This window comes from Dipodomys spectabilis, unplaced genomic scaffold (genome assembly GCF_019054845.1).
Source record: "Dipodomys spectabilis isolate Male_0828 unplaced genomic scaffold, ASM1905484v1 ptg000307l, whole genome shotgun sequence".
Taxonomy (NCBI): Eukaryota; Metazoa; Chordata; class Mammalia; order Rodentia; family Heteromyidae; genus Dipodomys; species Dipodomys spectabilis.
In genome coordinates this window covers 5970954-5995009 of record NW_024870984.1, presented here as the reverse complement: position 1 = coordinate 5995009, position 24056 = coordinate 5970954, and positions in this window count along the sequence as shown.

The following is a 24056-nucleotide window of genomic DNA, read 5'->3' as shown; positions in this document are numbered from 1 at the left end:
TGATGCCAGAGCAAGTCTGTTCCACCCTAGGCCAAGAGAGCTCCAGGAGGCCTAGCTTCCCAGGGGCACAAGAAAGAGAGAGGTCAGCTCCAGGCTGAGCTAAGAGCCTTTGCCCACAGACACCCCAACTTGGCCTTCCTTATCACCATAAGACCTGTCAAAGAACAACCCAAAAAACCAAAATTGGAGCTGTGCCTCCAAGTGGTAGAGCTCTAGCATTGAACCAAAGAGCTCAGGGACAGGGCCGCCAAACTTTGAGTTCAAGACCCCCAGCTGACCCTCCTCCATAAAACACAGGTTGGCTAAATGTGAACTAGTAGGATTTGTGAAGTGTTTCTGAAGAATGGGGATACTGAAGAAAGCACCCTAATTCTAATGAAAGCTGAACCTGTGACATACAGCTATGTACTGAGTCCTTCAAAGGGTGCTATTTGCTGAGTCTTTCCCACATGGGGGTTTTGTTCTGAGTCCTCCAAAAGGTGCTATTTGCTGAGACATCGCATAGGGTGCTATGTACTGAGTCCCTGAGAAGAGTGGGCATTGCTGAGTTTTTCAAAGGGTGCTGTGTGCTGAGTCCATTACACAAGTACTGTATGCTGAGTCCTTCAAAAGGTGTGGTGTGCTAATTCATCTGAAAGGGTCCTGCTATGTGCGGAGCTCTTCAGAAGAGAGGGATGAGGTGAGTTTTTTGAGTGCTGTGTGCTGAGTCCTTTACACAGGGTGCTCAGTATTGTCCTTCAAATGGTGCTTTGTGCTGAGTGCTTCCACAGTGTGGTATGTGCTGAGTCCTGCCATAGTGTGGTATGTGCTGAAACCTTCAAAATTCTTCTATGTGCGGAGTTCTTCGAAGGGTGCTATGCAATGAGTGATTTACAAAGGGTGCTTTGTACTTAGCCTTTCAAAGGGCTATGTGTGGAGTCTTAACACAGAGGGTGCTGTGTAATGAGCCCCAGGGAAACTGTGCTTTGTGCTGAGTTTTTCAAAGCATGCAATGTGCTGAGTCCTTTACACTGCAAGCTATGGACTCCCTCTTTCAAAGGGTGCTGTGTGCTGAGTACTCTACACAGGGTACTATATGCTGAGTCCTTCAAAGGGAGCTGTGTGCTGAGTCCTTTACACAGGGTGCTTTGTGCTGTTTTTGGAAGTGTGCTGTGTGTCATCCCAAAGAGTGCTATGTTCTGAGTCCTTGAGAGGTAGTTATCCCCAACAATCACACACACACACACACACACACACACACACACATACACACACACACAAGTGTCACCATGCACGTTCTTAGTGTGTGGAGTGAAGGAGGATGGAGGAGAGTCTCCTCCAGGGGTGGAGCTGAGGGCAGATTCGATCCCTGGGGAAGGTACTGGGGTTGGGGGAGCTTGCTGAGCTGAGGTGATGATGCAATTGCCATGGACTGGTAGCCTTGGAGCCCAGTCAGGGCTGTGATTGCAGCTAAGGGTAGGGGGCATGGCCTAAGGGAGGAGTGGGCATGCCCTAGTGGATGAGGGGGAGGGGCCCTGGGGTGCACTCTGGTGGCAGCGATGGGGTGGGGAGCAGGCATGCCTTTGTGGTGGCCCAGGAGTGAAGTGGGGACAGAGAGAGAAAGAGCAGAGAGAAGAGCAAGCACAAGCACAAGGGGAAGCAATCAAAGTTCACTCCTGGACAGAAGCACAGAGCACCTGGAGCCAGCGAGGCAGGCACATCACTGCGGGCAGCCCCACAGGGCATGGCAGCCATGGTTGCCCTGAATCTGAGGTCCTGGCACGGTAAGTATGGTGGTGGCTTCTGTGGTGGAGGCAGCGGAAGCTGGCAGCTGAGGCAGAGGTGGTGATGGTGGTGATGGCAGCTGAGGCAGGGGTGGCAGAAAGCACAGCCCCGTGCAGGTGCCCCCGCCCCCTCCCAGCAGCACCGAGTTTCAAATATGGCTCTACCTGCTCTGATCGGAGGCCCCTTAAGCAATCTCCTAGCAGAGATGGTGGGTCTCTGCCTGGCATGAGGCCCGACCTGGTCCCTGCCCTTGGTCCTTGCACTCCGGGCCTGGGTGCACCCAGAACCATTGCCTACAGCTTCTCCCAGCAGCAAGCATGAGTGGCCACCTCATGGGACCACACCTGGTGACTCCCACACCCAGCGAACCTCCTCACCCCCTCCCCCCCTCCCCCGCAGACCCAGACCCCTCCTCCAGCCTACTCTCTCCCATCCTGCCTGCACCTCCTCTGCACCCCACAGTCCACCCTGGCTCTGCCACAAATGTGCCCCAGGAGAGGGGAGTGGGTGTCACCCAAGGATCCCACCCCAATTCCTAGCAGCCAGTGTCCCAGGAAAAGGGCAGATACAGGGATTGGTGAGGAGAGAGCACCACAGAAACCCTGGCCTAGAGCAGTGGAAGCCACATCTGCACCTTTCCTCTCCCTGGTGGGAACCTAGTGGCTTTAGTCAGATGTCGGGAGGACACCTCCACACCTGCCTTCTCGGGTCTTTTCCTTTTTGCTGGGGGTGGGGGGTGTTGGATGCAGGGGATAGGCCCCCCTTGCTGTGTGAGCCCTTGTCTTCTGTGCTAGGTCACCCTTTCACCTCCAGAAGAACCCACTAGGGAGGTGAGGGCACAGGGGTTCAGAAGGTGACTATCTGGGAGGAACACACCCCCTCTGATACACACACAACTACCCTGTCCCCCCCCACCCCAGCTGTCCACAGTACTCACAGGGTGATCACATTTCCCAGCTCTGCCAGCTTCTGCTGGTGTTCCTGGTCCTTCTGGTCTCCTAGTCCTCCCCAAGAATCCGCCAATTAGCCCAGAAGCATCTAGGCTGGAAGTAGGCAATCCATCCATGTATGTAGCCTTTAAGACCCCATCAAATTCCCCAACAACGCTCCCACCCCAAGTCAGACACCTCTCTGGAGGCACCAGGACTGCCTGATTTGTTTTTGTCTGGGCTCTGAGGAGTCACCTGTCTCGGGATTCCTTCACCTAGTGTCCGGGCCTAGGGTTTTGGTGAATGGGGAGTCAAGGCTGGTTGTTCCCAATGGAAGGGTCTGGCCCTTGGTAAAGCCAGAGACAGGGTGGTTCTGCATTATTAGAGCAGTGATCCCCTTGGGTGGGAGCCCCTGGTTCTGACAAGGGAACTACCATGCTCGAGCTTGTACATTGCCCAGATGAGGAACTAACAAACTCAGGAGAGGCACTGCTCTGAATCTCTCTCTCTCTCTCTCTCTCTCTCTGTCTGGGTGTGTGTGTGTGTGTGTGTGTGTGTGTGTGTGTGTGTGTGTGTGTGTGTGTGTGTGTGTGTGTGTATGAGAGAGAGACAGAGACAGAGACAGAGAGAGAGAGAGAGAGAGAGAGAGAGAGAGAGAGAGAGAGGGAGGGAGGAAGGGAGGGAGATATCGATTATCTTTCTCCTTGTACAGCCTGACTGTGCTCAGATCAGTGATCAGTTGGCAAATTGCAGGTGCTGCATGGTGAGTCTTTTGTGACCGGTTTAGATGTGTGTGTGTGTGTGTGTGTGTGTGTGTGTGTGTGTGTGTGTGTGTTTGTGTGTGTTGGGAGATTAGGAGATGAGAAAAATGAAAGTATATTTAAGTCATCATGTCTAAAAAGAGAAAAGCAGTTTATTTGTGTGTATGTGTGTATTTGTTGTTCTTTTTTCATAATGCCCAGTATGAGCTCAGCCACAATTTTTGTTTTCTCCTTCACCATTTCATGGCTCCTTCGGGGAAGGTTTCAGTATATGTTCCTTTCCACCTCTTTCCACCTCCCTCTTCCACTTTCTTGCAGCCACAGTAGCTGCTGGACCTGCATGGACTCCCTAGTAGGCCTGTGTGAACACAGAACAGAGTGGACACCTGTCCTTCTGTCTTGAGCCAGAAGGCTCGTGAGGCCAGTGTGACCACAGCCACACTCTTCCAGTCAGACACTCTGCTCTCATGTGTATAGTTGGAGTTAATTCAAGGGTTGGGAATGTGTCTGCCAAACATAATTAAGGAATGAGATGGGTGGGAGTAGGGCAAGGGCTGTGAAGCTAGGAGTGTCTGGGGAGTGGTGAACGGTGTAACATGACAGATGGTTCACCACAACCAAGGATGAGAGTAGAACCTTACCCAGGACATTGACGGTGTCTGTGGGCATCTGGGCAGGGGGCTCTGGGCCCCCGCTGGTGGCGTGGATTCCCTCCTGGGGCAGTGCATCCATGTGTAGTCCTCCCTGGAGTCTTGCAGTCTCCAATCTGTGTCCCACCTGGGCCATTTCCAGCTGGACATTGATAGGCAAGTTTCCCCTCCTGGAGCCTGCTCGGTATCATACCATGGCAGTTAGCTAGAGCTCTCTGAATGCCAGTTTCTGTAACCTGCTTTAGGCTGTCTGGAAGGAAAAGGGGACCACTGACTTTGGAACCCTTTAAGTTTGATTGGGACAAGTGATATGCCACTTTTTCCAGGTTTTTTTTTTTCTTGAAGCTGGCAATTTCCACTAATGCCTGGGTTCATGGGTCAAATTACATGAACCAATTCAGCGGTCAGACAGTGAAGTTCAAAGTGGCACACACAGAGTTCCCAAGCCAGATGGTCTCCTGCTATGAATGTCGTGCCTTGGCTGCCTTTCTCTGGCAGCTGCTGATTCTTCTACAGCTCTCTCTAGGGTGACCACCACAGTCGAGGATGTCATGGGGAGCAGAGAGTGACCTCGCCATCCCCAGCCTGCCAGCTGAGAGCAGAGATGATTTTCAGCTCCTGCAGTGGACCCTGGGAGATTTAGAGATCCGGGCTGCCTCGAGAATCCTTTCTCTGTAACATGAAACTTGGGGGCCAGATATAGTGGACCATCCTGTCTGGCCCCACAGAGAGGAAAGGAGGCCACTTGAGCCAGGGGTTCAGCTCACGGCAACCTCATTCACACCTGAGGGGGCATGGAGTGCCACAGAGTTGGTCAGCCACTGGACAGAGATCTTTGAGAAGATAGGCATCCCAGTGGCCCCAGAATCCAGTGAGCACATCATGGCTCACATCCTGGGAGCCAAAACAGTTAAGTGCGGTGGCATCAGGAGGGTGGGAAGAGGGGCGAGTGAGAACTGTGGGAGAGCTACATCAGGCTTTGCCTCCCCCCACCCTGCCCCAGGATGCTTACATGAATTGAATGGGACTTTTCTATAATATTGTCATAGACAGATGCTCATTTAGTAATCCAACAAAGAGTTACAGTATGCGCCGTGCTCAAGGGGATAAGGGAGTGGGGGTCATAGATGATGAAAGGTTCCGGTGCTAGTTCCACAGCACATGAAGAAACCTTGGTTTGAACTGGATGCTGGGGCTTCATGCATGTCATCCTAGCTACTTAGGAGGCTGAGATGGGAGGATCAAGGCTTAAGGCCCAGACAGGAAAGACTATAAGACTCTTATCTCCAACTAACAACCAAAAAGAAAATGCCAGAAATGGATATGTGTACCTCAAGCTGTAGACTGGTCGCCTTGAGTAAAAAGGCTCAGGGACAGCACCCAGGCTCTGAATTCAAGGCCAGGAGTGAGACGAAGGAAGGAAACAGAGAGAGAGGAAGGAAGGATGAAGGGAAAAAAAGAGGAAAAGAAGGAAGAAGGGAGCATGTGAGCCTTGGTTTGGAGTCCCTGGATCAAGAGAGCCAACCACTCACAATCTCTGTGGGTAACATTTCAGAGCCTAAAGCCAGTATGTAGGATTAAGCCACTGACCCTTCAGCAACTTCATGACATCCAGGAGCTGTGTGGTCACCAACTGCAGGGGGAAGCAGCCTCAGGAAGGACCTAGGGCTCAGGGGGGCATCACCAGGTTTCAATTATCCCGGCCCCAGCAAGTTTACTTCCTGGACAGATAATAAGAAATTGTCTAAGGGCTAGGGAGGTGTTGGGATAAGGGAAGAGGTAGGATGATCTTAGGTCAGGTGTTTCAGGACATTGGAGCCATGACCTCTCCTGACAATATAGACCACCAGTTATAGAGTCTTTGACCCAGCCACACTTCTATTAAGAGTCCCGGAACCTTGGGTTCACCATAGACTGCCTGGCTGTTGTCCACTGCAGGATGCCTGTGTAGTACATCCTTGGGGATTGGGACTTTCGTTGGCTCAATCAGAAGATGATACCCCCGGTGTTTATTCTGCCACCATAGACAGAGGTAAGTGGGCCACTGGCACAGGACAGCCAGGGAATGAGGATGGAGTCGGGACCGGAGTTACTTCGAGACTTCCTGTAGAGGGCACTAGGACCATGTGACTGCCATTCTCAGAGGCAGAGGTGGGTCTCTTTGCTGGCTCAATCTTTAGTCTACATGGCAGATCTGGGATTCAGAGAGGGCTGGCTGAAGGTGGGGCAGGCTTGGATAGAGGCTGGTGGAAAAACAAGAGGCACTGGGCTCTGAGCAGGGTTGTTTCTTTGAGGATATTCACAACCTAGGAACATTCCTGGGATGGACCAGCACTTTTCTTCCAGAGAGAGAGGGACCTAGAGCCCCTCCAGTTGGAGTCCCTGGCGGGGAAATCCTTTCATATTCACATCCTGTGGTTGGATAACTGCAACTCACCTTGCTGCCCAGTGTCAAGGTAGGACAGTGAGAGATCCTGAGTCTTTGATAAGGTCAGGGGATCCTCAGTATGAGATTGTACTTCAACATCCTAACTTGGTTCATGGTCAGTCCCATCTAAGACTGCCATGATGTAGGACATAGAATCTAGAGAATCAGAGCCGGACGGGGTCTGTTCTGGGAGTCCTGAGTATTATGAGTGAACTTTGAGCTCCCGTGTACCAACCTGCTTCCCTTTCTTGGGTGGGTCTTTGCTAGAAAATCTTGAAACTAAGGACTGGGTTTTATCCCTTATCTTTGATGATCAAAGCTAGCACTCTACCATTTGAGCCAAAGCTTCACTTCCAACTTTTTTGGGTGTTTAACTGTAGAAAAAAAGTTCTAATGGAATTTGTGCCATGGGTGGAATCCAACTGCAGTCCTCAGATATCAGTCTCCTGAGGGGATAGGATGAAAAGGATGGAAAATTATCTTTGGCCAGGTGCCAGTAGCTCTTGGCTGTCATCCTAGGTACTCAGAAGCTGAGATCTGAGGATCACAGTTCAAAGCTGTCATGGGCAGGAAAGATCCTGAGACTCTTATCTCCAACGGACCACTGGAAAACTGGAAGTGGTGCTGTGGCTCAAGTAGTAGAGTGCTTGCCTTGAGCTGAAGAACTCAAGGACAGCACCCAGGCCCAGAATTCAAGCCCCACAACTGAAAAAAGAAAGAAAGCAAAACATCTTTGCCTGCAAAGGATGGTGGAGGTGTGTGTGTGGGAGAGGCTTTGTTTGGGAGACCATCTGCTGGCTTCAATGTACAGACATTTTTAAGAACTCCCCGTTTGCCCCAGTTTGAAGCCAGAGCTTCAAGAGGACTTGGACTGTGGCAGGCAGGGAGTGGGAAAATGGGTGTAGGGGTGGGATTATTGTGTCTGTATTCTCTCCATTGAAGGACGGATTTGGATGCTGGGTGACAAAGTCTGAAGTGAAGGGTTGCAAGAAGTTTGTGGCCTGACGAGGTGAAGCTGGAAGCCGCTGGTTCACAACTGTCATCCTAGCTACTTAGAAGGCTGAAATGTGAAGACCATAGTTCCAAGCCAGCTTGGGCAGAAAAGTCTGTGAGACTTGATGTCCAATGGACCACCAGGGAACAGGATTTGGTGCTGTGGCTCAAGTGGGATATTGCTCACCTTCAGCTGAAGGGCTGAGGGACAGCACCCTGGTCCAGAGGTCAAACCCCATGATCAACTACAAAAAAAGAGGGGGCTAAGTTTTCCGCATAGCAGTATGTCCATTAAGAACTGCCATATTGGACTATGATACATTCCAGATATGTGAGAGGCTTACTGGTTTTTCTATAGTGGGTCTGATGTTGGTAGTGCCACCTTCTTGAGGGTAGGATGTGATCCTAATTGAGACAGTTCATGGGTCTGTACTCAGGGACTGCTGAAGCCTTGGGCTGTCCGTGTGTGTGTGTGTGTGTGTGTGTGTGTGTGTGTGTGCGTCTGCGTGTGTGTGTGTTTCTGTGTCTGTGTCTATGTCTGTGTGTGTGTGTTTGGAGTTAGAAGACCTGGGCCTTGAACTCAGGGTCTAGGTGCTGTTCCTGAGCTTCTGTGGTCAAAGCTATTGCTCTGACACTTGAGCCACAGCTCCACCTCTGGATTTTTGGTGGTTCACTGTAGATAAGAGCCTCACAGTCTTTCCAGAATGGGCTGGCTTTGAACTGTGATCTTCAAACCTCAGCCTCCTGATTAGCAAGGAAGACAAACATGAACCACCCCTGCAGGTTGTGTGTGTGTATGTGTGTGTGTGTGTGTGTATGTGTGTGTGTGTGTATGTGAGTGTGGAAGTGGGCTGTAACAAGGAGCAGTGGACACTTTGGTAACTTCTGCGTGCTTTCTTTGTGGGGTACATGGACTTTGTGGCTGAGGTCTGGGGACCTGAAAGGGTGAGATGCTTGATGGGGACTCAGCACTATTAAATTATAAGACCAAGGGATCTGTATGTCCTGGAGCTGTCTACTTCCTTGGGCCTAGTTGGTGGCAGAAGGAGCTTAGGAGGACCTGGGGGTGGAGCCCACAGGGGTGGCTCCCCAGGGGGACAAAAAGCATGGCCAGCACTTAGTAAGGATGAGAGCCCTGTTAATATGGAGCACACTTTCATGGTTCAGACTTTGGGTCTTATCATGATGTCTGATGGGCAAGGCCAACCCTATTTTAAATGTTGAGCTGTGATCTTCAGATCTTAGCCTCCTGAGTAGCTAGGATTATTGGCATGAGCCTCTGGCACAAGGGCCTCTGATTCTTTTTGGTATATTAGGGTTTGAATTCAAGGCTTTAGACTTGCCAGTCGGATCTTCTAACATGCGAGCCAAGACTTTCTGTCTTGGGCATTTCTGAGATAGAGTCTCAATATATGCTCAGGCTGGTCTGCATCGGGATTCCTCACTGTTACCTTTCTGGCCAGACCCTGGTTATAAGAAAATGAATTCACTCTATGTCTATATCACTTTGCTGGGGTGTCGTTTCGAGGAGTGGGGGCAGTGTGAAGAGGAAAGACCCCAGAACTGCCACCTCCTGGGGGACATTTGTTCTTGTGACAGAGTCAAGTCATTGCTGTGTATGATGAGGAAGCCGCCATCAGCCTGACCTGGAACAATGCTCAAAGGTATGTAGGCTGTTGAAGTATCAAACCCACCCATGTCTGCTTCCCACTCACAACAAGGGGGTGCAGTGCAGGTGGTCCAGCACTTGCCCTAGGGGATTATAAATGGATGGTGGTGGTCAGATGTCGGTGGTTCCCGTACATCATACTGGCTATTGGAGAGGCTGAGGTCTGATGGACGTGACTCAAAGCCAGCCGGGACAGGAGCGTCTGTTTCTTATCTCCCATAAACCAACAACCACCCCACCACACACACAAATCCAGATCTGGTGCTGTGGCTCAAGTGGTAGAGCCTCATCCTTGAGTAAAAGAAGCTCAGGGATGACACTCAGGCCCTGAATCCAAGCCCGAGGACTCACAAAAAATAATGAAATAAATGAAGCATGGGCATCTGTTACCTTACTACCAAAAAGGATGGATTCAGTGTTCTCTCTGGTACTTGTATCCAAAGATAATGGGCTTCTCTTGATGTTTCTCTAAGCTTCTCCTTCTCTCCATTATCTTTCCAGGCTTCAGTTGAAGGATAGAATTCAGATCATTCCACTCAATGTGACCTTATGTACCCTCCCCTGCCCGCCTTCCTTGGGGTGGGGATCCTGGTTGTACTCACCACAGGGAGGATAAGGCACCGGAGAGATAGAGTAGGTATCCCCGAAACTTACACACACACACACACACACACACACACACACACACACACACACACACATACTCACCCAGGCCGACTCAGACTAGCTTTTTCCAAAGACACTTCATCTCCTTGGATTAACTGACCTAGGAGAGGAACTTGATCCCCTGTAAATGACTATTTTAACTAGGGCTCACTAGTTGACATGAGATAAAAAGAAGCTCAAAAGAAAGGCTCTGGTGCCCGTCACTGCCACGCCTACTCCGGCGGAGTCTGCTTAGCATGGAACACCTACTTTCAGACCTGAGAAAGGGGCTTCACAGAAGCCTACCTCTGAGAATGGACTTCACCGAAGTCTACCTCAGAGAATGGGGCTTCAAAGATGCCTACCTCTGAGAATGGGACTTCACCGAAGTCTACCTCAGAGAATGGGGCTTCAAAGAGGCCTACCTCTGAGAATGGGACTTCACCGAAGTCTACCTCAGAAAATGGGGCATCAAAGATGCCTACCTCCTGGAAAGGCTGGCAAGCCCCTGGGAAAGATGTGTTTCTGTTCCTGTTTTTCTTTTCTTCACTGTATAGGAGTGCCTATTAATCTTTTACTGTTCCTGCTGTTTGTTCTACTTACTCATGCTCAACGTTCCCTTATTCAGGGCTCTTTCTTGGAAGTGTTGACGACTCTAACATCCGATGAGTGTCCTAAGAATATGACTAACTCACCAGAGTTAAGTGCTACCCTAAAAGCCCCTCTTATGGAGGCTATTAGACAAGTCATAAGTAAATATAAAAGTATTGGGGGTTTCATGACATCACTTCAGCAGAAGGAATTGTTTGTAAGAGATTTACAAGAAGCTGACGGCACGGCTAAAACAAAAAGAGTGCATGGCTATTGGAGACTTCCCTTTAATTCTGAAACATATACAATAGACCCATATAGATATCCTGTAGATAAAAAAGATGTAGAGGGATATTTAGACCAAAAGCTAAATAAGATTCCTAAAAGGTTGGTAGATGGAAGGTGGCAATGACTTATCAGAAGAAAACGGTGGAATCCTCCATTATCTAGAGGACCCCAAAGACTTCCCCCAGATCCATGGCCTTTTACAGGTGTGTATGATAAGGATGGCAACCGTTGGCTAAACCACTTAGGAGAAAGGACTTCCTATTACTCTCTATTTACTGAGAGACTTGCTAGATCTAGGTGCTTACTATCAAAAAAAAGAAACAAGAAAGATCTTATGAGACAGTTAAGGCCTCTATGAAAAAGAGTAAACAATTTTGTGAAAGGGTTACAGAGAAGACACTATGAGCTTAAATTTGATATATGGCCAGATTTAACTAAGTATACTGAATATCATGATTTTTGGCCACAAATTGGGGACCCTCTAAAGAATGGCAAAGAAGCACAATTGCTTAGAAAAGATTTAAAACACATAAAGTACAAAACTAAACAAAAATAATAATAAAGTACTAGAGTTCATGCCTTTCTGTCCAGCACTTTGCCCATATGCTCTGGTTAATGGTTAATAGGTGATAAACATCAAAACCAATTGTATTTCTTAAAAATAGAGGTAAAGCCGAAAACAAGTGCCTATCGTCATAACTCGTCATCCAAAAAACAAGATCAGGCAACCAGCTGATGACCACCAAGAACGAAGCCTTGCAACAAGATTGTGTAACTTTTTGCCCTTTCTCATGGAGACTTTTGCTATAAAAGCTTGTTATCCTCTGCAATAAATCGCACTCAGCATTCAACTCCTCTTGTGTGTGAGTTTTCTGTTTGCCATCTCCCCACCTGTTCCAGTTACCTCCACCAGGTGTCTTCCGTCGTCCCGACAGAGCCGGTCCTTGGCACTGGCTCTGGCTCACACCTGACATCCTGGCTACTTGGGAGGCAGACATCTCAGGATCAAAGATTGCAGCCAGCCATAAGCTGGAAAGCTGGTGAGACTCTTCTCTCCATGGAACCACCAAAAAGTCAGAAGTGGAGCTGTGGCTTACGTGGTAAAGCACCAGCCTTGAGCACAAAAACTCAGAGACGCAGCTCCCAGATCCTCAGTTCAAGCCCACCAAAGAAATGGACCCATGTTGTTGCCCCCAGACTGCCTGGACCTTGACTGCCCTCTCACGGAGTGTGATACAGCACCAGTCCCTGGGTAGTGTATCAGAGCCTTCAGAAATTGGGTGGTAAAAGCCAGACCTTCCCCTTCATCTGCTTTCAACCCACACCAGCAGGAAGGGAAGGCGTGACAAGGCCAACATCCTGCAGAGGAGAGAAGACCCCACTCTGCCCGGGTGATTGGAGCAGGCTTCTTAGAAGCAGTACTTGAAAAGGGGTCTTGCTTAACAAGGAGTTTCTGACAGGAAGCACACAGAACAAAGATGCTGTACATAAAGGACAACATAGAGGAGCATGTTCACTTTCAGCCAGAGCTGCTGCTGAGAAACTCAGTACAGATGTGCAAGACTGTCCTGAGACACGCCCGAGAGGTTACAGAAGAACAGCTATCCAAGGTTGGGATTGTGTCTTAGCACTAGTGGGCTCGCCTAGCACACAGGAAACCCTGGGTTCTATTCCTAGGTCCCACATACACAGAAAAAGCTGGAAGTGGCATCGTGGCTCAGGTGGAAGAGCACTGGCCTCGATCAAAAGAAGCTTGTGTATAGCACCTAAACCCCGAGGTCAAGCCCCTAGACTGTCAACATAAAACAGCACTCCAAGGGTCCTTGGTGACAGGTGGATGGCTATGCCCTGTAGCTCTTAGTAGATCCATCCATTTTTATGTGTCTCCTTGTTTGACACAGGGGAGCTGGACACTCCTTCTGCCCTGGCATCCCCTGGACCCAGTTATCAGCAACCCTCCCAACATCTTCCACCAGGACATGGGACAGCTGGCCCCAGAAATCCTCAGATACCGGTTGGGTGGGGCAGGGGGATACAGGGCAGGCCCCAGAAGTCCTAGTGGGTCTGATCTGCCCCAGATGACCATGCCTTCCAGAGGAGGCAGATGGGAGGTTAGAGAGGAGTAGTGATATGGAAGGGGCACCTTAATGCCTATGGCCCTACCCAGATTCTGAGCCTCCCTTTGCTGTCCCTAAGGGATCTAGAGGAGTGACTAGGTGGGAGTGTCTAGAGGAGGACTAGTTGGAAATTCTAAAGTCTGAGATACCGTAAACCATGCACTGATGGCTCATGCCTGTCATCCTGGCTACTCGGGAGTATCTTGTTTCCCCAGCACAGGCAGGAATGTCCCAGGAGAGTCTCATCTCCAATCTCCAACCAGAAGTGGCACCATGGCTCAAATGGTAGAGCACTGGCCTTGAGCAAAAATCATCATCAGGGACAGTACCCAAGCCCTGAGTTTAAGACCCTCAACCAAAAAAAAAAAAAAAAAAAACCAAGAAAGAAAGACACCCCTTGCCCTTGCCTGCAAGAGATGGTGAAGGAGTGGGTTTGCTGTGGTTGGGAGACCAGGTGCTGGCCTCAGGGCACAGACATTTCTAAGAACTGCCCAGTTTTGCCCAAGGGTGAAGTTACAGCATGGTGGGCTTTGCCTTACCAAGAACTCCAGAGGTCGTGGCCTTTCTTAGGCAGGGAGTGGCAAATGGGAATAGGGGCGGGAGGGTAGTGTCAATTATATTCTCCCCATCCATGGCAGAATGGTTTTGTATGCTGGTGTCAAAGTCTGAAGGGACAGGCTGCATGTGGTTTGTGGCCTGACAAAGTGGGTTTCCCCTGGGTGTGAGAAGGTGACTGAAGCCAGGCATTGCCAGTGGCTCACAACTGTCATCCTAGTTAGTCAGGAGGCTGAGATCTGAGGACCGAGTTTCAAAGCTAGCTTGGGCAGGATAATCTGTGAGACTTTATCTCCAGTGAACCACCAGAAAACCGGAAGTGGCGCTGTGGTTCCAGTGGTGGAGAGTGCACCTTCAACTGAAGAGCTGAGGGACTGCGCACAAGCCCGAAGTTCAAATCCCATGACCAACAAATAAAAATAAGGTAGCTGAGTATTCTACATAGCGGTGTGTACAGTAGGAAATGGCATGCTGTGTCATGAGCCATTCCAGACATGTGAGAGTTTCTGAGTTTTGTCTACAGTTGGTCTGAGGATGGTAGTGCCATCTTCTCAAGGGTTGGGATGTTAAGGTGCTCAGGGACTGCTGAGGCCTTGGGCTACCCATGGTGTGTGTGTGTGTGTGTGTGTGTGTGTGTGTGTGTGTATTTTTCCCTCATCTTTCTTTGTCCCCTTCATTGGTGCCTGTTTGCCTCTTTCTGACTTCAGTTGGTGCCCTTCCTGCACAGTACCTTGCCTTTAGCCCCCTACCAGGGTCTACAATGAGTCTTAAATTGCCAGAGACTTGCATATTCCAGCTTTTCTTTGGGGCCCAAGTCTGGTCATCCATGTCTTTGGCCACCTCCAGGGGATTCTGGGTTAGCAGGGCAGGCTGGCATAGGTTCTCCTCTGACAACAGGGTGAGGGGGGCGAGGGCTCAGTCATGTGATGTCCTGTATTTTTTCTCAGTTGGACTTCTGGCTGCATGTCCCTTCCTGTAGGCTGGTAGTGGAGTGGGGGAAGGGTGGTTGCCAGTGGCTCTGGCCAACTCAAGCATGATAGCTGACTGAAGGCCGCCCAACCAGGGATCTTCTGGGGCTACATGGGAGGTGAGGCCATGGTGGCTTGGAAGTATCTGTCAGTGTCTAGGAAATGTCAATGTACCTTACCACAGGAAAGTATCTTCTAGCCCCAGCTGGGCCTCTCTAGGTCCTTCTAGACAATTCCAGATGCCCAGAATACAGAGGCACAGACTTTAGATTCCATGGCCAGGGAACTGGGGGATGAGAGACTGGTATGGCCAATACCTCAATGTTCTGGGGCATTAGCCTTGATCTGGCTATGATCCCCTTGTGTATGTTCACTTGTTAATCCAGTGCTGGCCACACACCAACCTCTTGTGGCAGTGTTGTGGAAGTGGCAGGAGTGGAAGTGAGATCTAGGATAACCAAAATCTGGATGTATGGCCTGTGGGGATGGGGATGGCAAAGGGTGTCTATTAAGAAAAAATATCTCAGAGCTGGAACTCAGGGCCTAGGCACTGTCCCTGAGCTAACACTCTACCACTTGAGCCACAGCTCACCTTTCAACCTTTTTACTAGTTTAGTGGAGAGAAGAGTCTAGTGGACTTTCCTGCCTGGGCTGGCTTCAAGCTGCCATCTTAAGAGCTCAGCTTCTGAGTAGCTGGGGTTGATGGTATGAGCCATTGGCAACTGCTAAAGATGTTACCGTATGTATGTGTGTGTACATGCACATGTAAGTGTGTGTGTGTGTGTGTGTGTGTGTGTGTGTGTGTGTGTGTGTGTGTGTGTGTGTGTGTGTACCAGGGCTTGAACTCAGAGCCTCTGTGGTATCCATTAGCTTGTTTGCACAAGGTTGGTGCTGTACCACTTGAACTAGAGTAGCTCTGCTTTCCAGTGTTTTTGGTGATTCATTGGAGAGAAGAGTCTGCCCAGGCTAGCTTTGAATCTTGATTGATCCTCAGGTGTCACTCTTGAGTAGCTAGGATTACAGACATGAGCCACTGGCATCTAGCTACAAGGATGTCTTCTCATACTCTCTTCTGTTATAACACATTGTCTACTTGCCCTGGCCTAGATCCTCTGACCTCCACATCAGCTCCCAGCAGCCCCTGACTGTGTGGAGAACATAAAGCTCAAACTTGATCCTATTTCTTTGTCCTCAGGGGAGGGAATGTTTCCTCTGAAGCCTGGGTTAGGAGGGGTAGCTGCAGCTGGGTACTCGGCTGGGAGAGAGGTACTCTGTTTTAGCCAAGATGGAAAGTGTGGCCAGATGATAATAGCTGATGCTGTCCTATTCCTAGCTCCTCAGGAGGCTGAGATTTGAGGATTACCATTCAGAGCCAGTCCAGCTAGAAAAGTGTGTGAGACTCTTTTCTGCAAATAACCACCCAAAAGCTGGAAGAAAAGCTGTGGCTCAACTAGTAGAGTGGTAACCTTGAACGAGAAAACTGAGGGACAGATCCCAGGCCCTGAGTTCAAGCCCTAGCACAAACATGCATGGGTATGCGTGCACACACACACATGCTCACACACATACACACATACACACATACACACAGACACACAGACACACACACACACACACACACACACACAGAGGAAGGTGTTAATGATGAGCTGAGCTAGAACTGGGGGCACTCCTGAGGCATAGTCATAGTAAACTCTCAAAGTAGATCAAGTGGTTTCTCCATAAGTCCTTATTGGGCCAAGTGGGTCTGGGCCATGGCAGGAAGTTCCATGGAATCTTCCCCTGCATCCGTGCACGGGGCCACAGGACCAAGGGAAGGACACTATGGATGCTCCTTTGTAGTCAGTCCAAGATTGAAGACCTTCATCTGTCCCCAAGCAGTGGAGAGGAAAGCAGGGCTCCGAGCCCTGGGACTCCTGGTATAGCGACTGCTACAAGCATCAGCCAGCCAGCTGTGGATTCCTGAGACTACAAGTCTTTCATGAGCCCAACTCAACACCTGCCCAAGGTGTGTCTGACAGAGTCGCAAACTTGTGATACCCGCATGAGTAGGCATTACCTGCTGTATCATCTTGCAGCTCCTGGCCCTCCTGGCCCAGAACCGTGGTCTGAGACATCGGTTTACTGCTCAGATGCACACTGTACCCATGACTGATGCCATTCTGATAACCCGGCTGATGACCTCCATGCCCCAAGGCGGGACCCTTCTCTGATACTGTGGCCCGTTCCATTCACAAAGGCTGCCAAAGAGACTGCTCTGAAGACACCTAGACGTTGGGAGACCCGACTTTCAGGGGCCCATTGGAAAGTACTCTGCCTAGAGTCACAGAGTGAGCTACAAGCAGGTGTTGGTCATGGGGCTCAAACTCTGGGCCTGGGCACTGTAGCTCAGCTCTTCAGCTTACCACTTGAGCCACAGCGTGTCCTACAGTTTTCTGATGGTTCCTTGGAGATCAGAGTCTCCTGGACTTTCTTCCAGGGCTGGATTTGAACCACGATCCTCTGATCTCAGCTTCCTGAGGATCTAGGAGGACATGTAAGAGCCACACACACTTAGCTGATCTGGCCTTTCACCACAGTGGGCTAGAAGCTTCTTAAAGCTTTTCTTTATTTTTTTTCTGTGCCAGTACTGGGGTTTGAACTCAGTTTGAGCCCTGGTCTCTTAACTTTTTCTCAAGCTGGCACTTTACCACTTGAGCCACATTTCCATTTCTGTCTTTTGGTAGTTCATTGGCAAGAAAAGAGTCTCACCAACTTTCTTCTCCTGAGCTATATTTGACCCACTATATCTGATCTCAGTCTCCTGGATAGCTAGGATTTACAGGGGTTGAGCCACTGATGGCTAGAAACTGTTCTTAAGAAAGAGTTCTTCCCTGCATTTGCCCTGACTCCTCCATGCAAAGGAGGCCTCTGAGGGTCAGGAGCTGTGAAAAATAGGCTTCTAGCCACTGAAAATGGCTGGGGTCCATGGTGAAAAGCCAAGCTAATCCCCCCTGGGCCCCATTCTGGGTCCCCACCCTCTGCCCTACCTGTGATTCAAGTACAAACCTTAACCCAGCCTTGAATGTCCTTCCAGACTTGTCTGAAGCCACAGAATCTTCATTCCACCCACACCCCCGGCTCTACACCATACCTCAGGACCTTTGCCCATGCTGTACCTTCTGCCTGAGGCTCTCTGTCTTGTTCCACATCTTATAACTAGTGTGGAATTTTGGCACAGCTTGTATCACCTCCTGGAGCAACTCTTTCCTTCACTTTTCCCTCTTTTTTAAAAAAATATGGAATTGTTAGAGATGGAACTTGTGAAGGCTGACTGGTGTGTGTGTTTTGCCAGACTGGGGGGTTTGAATTCATCACCTTGACAGTATCCCTGAGCTTTTGTGTTCAAGGCTAACACACCAGTACTTGAACCATAGCTCTACTTCTGGCTTTTTGGGTGTTTAATTGGAGAAAAGTGTCTCATTATAGTCTTTCCTGCTTGTAATTTTGATCCTCAGATCTCAGCCTCTTGAGTAGCTAAGATTACAGGGGTGAGCCACCAGTACCTGACCTCTACCTCTTACTTCTAACCTCGGCCCTCCTCTGAGTCCCAGAAGAATAAGTCTCAACCGGATCCCTTTTTTTTTTTGACAGTCTTGGGGCTTAAACTCAAGGTCTGAGCATGTGCCTGAGCTTCTTTTCTGAAGGCTAGCACTCTATCACTTAAGTCATAGTGCCACTTTGGGCTTTTTCTTTTTCTGTGGTACAGAGGAATCGAACCCATGACTTCATGCAATCTAGGTAAGCACTCTACAACTAAGCCACATTCACAGCCCAAGGCTCACTTCTAACAGGAGCTACGAGGGTGGAATTTATTGGCTAACCCCTTTCGGCACAGAAATCACTGGCTATGTCCTATCTTTCCCAGGATTTGGGACCAGCCTGAGACTTGGCAGTCAGGAATAATGAATGAGTGATAGGCACCAGGCCCCACATCCTACAGAGGGATCTAGAATATGGAGCCAGAACCTTGGACAACTCCTACAGCCTAGGAAGTGTGGTCTCCCTGGAGGCAGTGGCTGGCTTCTAGGTGTCCTGATGGGACACATAACCCACAACATAATGCACCTGTTGCACACACCAGCCCAGGCAAAGCCTTTGGGGCTTCAGTACTTAAATGGCAGAGAAGGATGCTTTGTTCAAGCTGCCGGCTCAGACTTAGTATTGTCTCAGTGCTTGTCCAAGCTTGCCCAGGTTTGGGGGCTGGGCATGGGCAACCTGCTGAATGCCCATCATCCATACACCATCCATCTATACACAGAGACATACAATTACTACCTCCTTTTTCTTTTTTTTTTTTTTGGCAGGTCCAGGATTGAACTATGAGCCTAGGCGCTGTCCCTGAGCTCCTTTTGCTCAAGGGTGGTGCTCTGCCCTTGAGCCACAGCCCCACCCATTTGTGCATTTTTTTCCCTGTGGTCTTTTAGAAATAAGAGTGTCAGGAAATTTCCTGCCCCAGCTGAATTCAAACTGGCATTCTCTACATCTCAGCCTCCTGAGGAGCTGGGATTATAGGCAGAAGCCGCTGACACCTGGCTTTCTTTTCTTCTTGTTCTTTCTTTAATCGTGACAATCTGAAGTCTTCACAGTGCCATTCCAATGGTTTGCATTTGAAGGAAACTACCCAGGCCTGGAGTTCGAATGCTAGGACTGCCCCCCACAAATGGAGGTAGAATCTGACAAACTCATTCCTACTCATGTGAATGCTAATGGAATGCATAAAAGTAATAATTTGCAGTTAATTCTTGATTCTATTTTAGAGTGCCACACACAAATTACTGGATTTATATCTTCCATTCTAGCACCTAATGGAAGGGTTTTGACTAATTTTTAATTACAGATTTTGTAAGTATTCAACCATAATACTTCATTAAAAGGAGGCATAATGTAATCACTAATAATTGGTTATATATATAATATCTTAACATTCCCTCCCTGAATATATATGCATATATATATATACACACATACTCACATATATATACATCTATCTATCTATCTATCTATCTATCTATCTATCTATCTATCTATCTATCTATCTATCTATCTATCTATCTATCTTTCTATCTTTCTATCTATCTATATATTGGGCACTACTGTGGCTTGATCACAGGTCCTCAGGACTTCCTGGCAGCTCAGTTTGCCACACCCTGGTCTGCTAAGACTGTGACCCCATTTATGGATTGGGCATTGTGAGTTGAAATCCCAGCATGGCCAAAAATTTATTCGTGGAGTAAGAAGCTAATTTTGACACATTTTTTTCTTCTCTGTGACAGTCCTTGGTCTCAGTATGATGTATAATCCATATTCAAATATATCCTAGGTGATATGAGGAAATGAAACATTATATGTACAATAATACTAAATTAATAAGTGTAATAAACGTCATAAGCTGTAAATCCATGCAATATAAATAGATCTCATATATAAATATTAGTTTTTCCAGTGCTGGGGCTTCAATTCAGGCTCTAGGAATTGGTCTGAATTTCTTGTTTTCAAGGACGGTGATCTTCCCCTTCACCTACAGTGTCACAGATTTACCCAGACCCTGAGTTCAAATCAAAAGCCTGCCAGAAAAATGTTGCAAATTCCAAGCCAGGGCCTTATTATTATTTTTTTTGGCCAAAGCATGGGGCTTGAACTCAGGTCTTGGCATCTCTGCCACAACCAATCCTGGGATATTAGGACCAGAGTTCAAATCTTGAGGCTAGTAAAAAAAAAACAAAAGAGAAGGATAAAATTGAGATGGGAAGGGGAAACAAAGAGGAGGCAACAATGCTTTATAAGAAGGGTACTGGTTATCTTGCCCATGTAATTGTAACTCCTCTGTATGGTATTCTCACAATAAAAAAAAAAACTGAGAAGTTCAAGAAGGTGGTTTTACTTTTTCTTCCACCTTTGCGTTGTGGCCATCCAGGGTCTAAATGACAAGGCCCAGAAAGTGTACATGACCTTGCATTGCTGATATTTGGTGGGCTATTAGGGAAGCCATAGCCAAAAGAGGCAACTTAGGCCTGGAGGTTGAATCCTGGTACTGCCACTAAGGAATGGTGGGAGATTCTAAGGCGCATTCTGATATACATCCATACAAATGAAATGTTATAAAAGTAACAAATAAATTACTAGTGTATGATTATATTATAAAACTATATACAAAATTTATACATTAATTTTCAATTAATACTTTATTATTTATTCAATCATGATACTTAAAAAAGGAAGGAATAATTTAATTGCCAATAACCGGTAGCAATATTGTATATGCTATTTCATAATGTACAGACATCTCTTTCTTGTTTTAAGCATATACCTCTCTATCTATCTATCTATCTATCTGTCTATCTATCTATCTACCTACTTACCTATCTATACACCAATCTACACATTTATCTGTTTGTACACTTGTCACTCCTGGGGATCAGTGGTAGTGTGCTCTCCTAGGACATACAAAGCCCTGGGTTCGATTCCTCACTACCACATGGACAGAAAAATCCGAAAGTTGTGCTGTCTTGCTTAAGTAGTCGAGTACTAGCTTTGAGGATGAAAGCATAGGGGCCGTGTCTAGACCCTTATTTAAGACCCTAGTAGTGGCACCAAAAAAAAAAAGATAGAATGTTCTGACTGCAATGATATAAGGATAGGCAGCAAATACCTCATCACAGAGCAAGCTGGGAGTCTGGTGTTGACAGGTGACATCTAACCCGACTTAGCCAGAGGTAAACCACTGCAACCCAGCTCCACCGAAACAGATGCTGCTGGATCACTCACCCCTGTCATGCAAGATACTCGGGGGCTGAGATCTGACAGTGGTGGGTTTAGAACTCAGTCCTGGCATGAAGTCTGCAAAACTCTGACCTGTGGCTCAAAGTGGCAGAGCTCTAGGCTTGAGCTAAATATCTTAGGATAGTACCCCCAACCTTTGAGTGCATTCCATGTGGCTGACTCCCCCCTAAAAAAAACCACCCCTCTAAATCATTAGATGTGAACTTTGTGAGGTTTGTGATGTGTTTCTAAAAGAATGGTGATACTGATTAAAGCACCCTAATTCTAATGACAGCATGTGGGATACAGCTATGTGATGAGTTCTTCATGAGTTGTTGTATGCCTAGTCCTTCACGGGGTTCATTCTTTCATCTGGTCCTTGTAAAAGCTCCACAAGTAAGATGATTGTGCAGATGGGAAAGTTGAGGCTCAGATATGTCCCCATGTCAGGGCCAAAATGATGTATGTACTGAAATGTAGTGAGTTGTTTCCTGCAGACAATTATTTTGGTTTACTTTTCTCCATCATGTACCTTGAACTCAGAGCCGAGGCACTGACTTTCATCTTGGGCTCATGGCTAGCACTCTACCACGTGGAGCCAACGACTCTTTTCAGTATAGTGTCAGAGCTTAGGTGTCTTTAGCTGAGGTCTGTCATCCTGCCTACTCAGGAAGCTGAAATCTGATGATCTGCGTTCCAAACTATCCCAGACACAAAAGGTCCCATGAGACTATTATCTCCTATTCACCACTTAGAAACTTGAAGTGGAAGCTGCGTACCAGTGACTCGTGCCTGTCATCCTAGCTACTCAGGAGGCTGAGAGCTGAGGATCACAGTCCAAAGCCAGCCTGAGCAAGAAATTCCTTGAGATGGTTATCTCCAATGAACCACCAGAAATCTGAAGGGGCTCTTTAGCACAAGTGATAGAGCTCTAGACTTGAGCTGAAGAGACAGCACCCAGGCCCAGACTTCAACTCCTCCAACTTATAAGAAAAAAGAAACCTGAAGTGGAGTGCTAGGAATGTGTCTTAGGGGTAGAGTGCTTTGCATGCATGAAACCTGGGCTTGAATCCTCAGTGCCACCTCACTAGAAAAAAAAATCTAAAGTGCTCTGTGGCTCAAGTGGTAGAGTGCTGTCCTTGTACAAGAGAAACTCAGGTCAGTGGTCAGTTCCTGAGTCCTTCAGGACTGGTGTATGCACACACACACACACACACACACTCACACACACACACACACACACACACACACACACACACACACACACACACACACACACACACCAGAAGTGAAGCTGTGACACTAAATGGGAAAACACTGAGCTTCTGCTCTGAACTCATGGTCAGCACCTTCGCCCTGTGTTCAACCCCAAAATCTAGCCACCGAGGGCCCAACTAGGAGAGGTCAAAGGTTTCAAATCTTGATGTGCTTCACCAGCCCTAGATGACAGGAAGCATTGTGATTTTGCACAAGTGCTTAGATTTAGGAAGCTTCCGGAAACCTAGGGAGGCAACACTGCCAATAATGAGTCATTTCAATAGATTCGGGGCCCTAGTTGTCTGTCAGAAGTACTCTTCAATTAATTGTAGCAGTTTGTCTCAACATTGGAACATAGTGTAGCAAAGACAGGATGAGTGCAGGGAACTTGGCCTGCCACAGGAGGTGGCACAAATGAAGACTTCCTGTCCAAACAGAGCACTGGGGAGAGAGATAGCTTGGGGAAAAGGAGGGCTTTTTCACCTGGCCTTTAGAGCCCACCCACACTCATCCTCACTAATTGCCCCAGATGTAATGTTTGTTACACAGCTGTACAGGAGTAAGGCTTTTTGTTTGCCTGTTCCAACAATGAAGCAGACTTCCTCCAGCAGCCTGGGGTGTGGAGAAACCCTCAAGTTACACTGGGAACAGTGAGGAGAGCTCTGGAACATGCACTGTCTTGAAAGCTGTGCTATGAAATCATTCTATTCAAAGCAAATTTCCTAGCTGAGTTCCTTTCTTCATAGGGACTCTGGATGTTCACCGATAGAAATACTTGCATATATACACAGATACGTGGAGTTACTGGCTCTTTTTTTTGCGGCAGGTCCTGAGTCTTGAGCTGTGATCCTCGACATTGTCCCTGAGCTCCTTTTGCTCAAGGAAGCATTTTATTGTGCCTTAAAACATGATACATCATTAAATGGATGCATAATTCAATATCTATTAATTATTAGTAATATATTACATGTAATTTAATATGTAAACATCTTGCATTCTATAAATATTTTTATATATTTAAATATACAATCAAATAAACCTATAAATCTCTCTCTCCCCCAGCCCTCTCTCTCTCTCTCTCTCTCTCTCTCTCTCTCTGTCTATATATATATATATATTTGCAGCAATTTACACTTCTATCTATTTATATATTGGCGACTCCTTGGGCTAGAAGTCAGGTCCTGAGAACTGCCTGGCAGTAAATTTTTTTGAAGCTGCTGTGCTTAATGGCCACTTGATGAATTGGGCATTCCAGGCCCTGAGTTCAAATCCCAGCAGTGCCAAAGTTAATAGGTGGAGTAAGAAGCCAATTTTGAACTGTTTTCCTTTCTGTGAAAATCTTGTGTCCTAGGTACAATATGTAATATCAATACAAATACATGCATATATATGATATACATTATAAATGTATATAAAGATTATTTTTGCCAGTCCTGGGCCTGGAATTCATGCCTTGGGAAATGTTCCTGAATTTCTTTTCTTCAAGGCGGTTAGCTCCTATGTCACCCAGATCACAATAGAGTTACCCAGCCACTGAGTTCAAATCCCAGGTATGGCAGAAAAAATGGCCTAAATTCCAAGTCAATGCCTTAACATTTTTTGTGTGTGGGGGGGGACAGGTATGGGTCTTGAAATTAGGT